This window comes from Egretta garzetta, unplaced genomic scaffold (assembly GCF_000687185.1).
Source record: "Egretta garzetta isolate BGI_Z169 unplaced genomic scaffold, ASM68718v1 scaffold1124, whole genome shotgun sequence".
Classification (NCBI taxonomy): Eukaryota; Metazoa; Chordata; class Aves; order Pelecaniformes; family Ardeidae; genus Egretta; species Egretta garzetta.
The window spans coordinates 24,368-24,636 of NW_009259338.1; positions in this window are offsets into that span (position 1 = coordinate 24,368).

Sequence of the window (269 nt, forward strand, 5' to 3'; positions counted from 1 at the left end):
CCTTGTGATGTCACACTGCTTTCCCCATTCCTTGTGACATCACACTGCTTTCCTTGTGACATCACACCGCTGTCTCTGCCGGTCCCTGAGCCCCTCTCCTCGCAGGCCGGCCATCGTGGGTGACTTCTACGCCATCTCCTACCTGTACTATGGGGCGCTGGGGACCCTCACCACGGTGGTGGTGGGGGCCCTGCTCAGCTCCCTGCCAGGTGAGGCTGGGGGCCAGGCGGGGACATGACCCAGCGCCAGGGGGTCGTGTCCATCCCCCC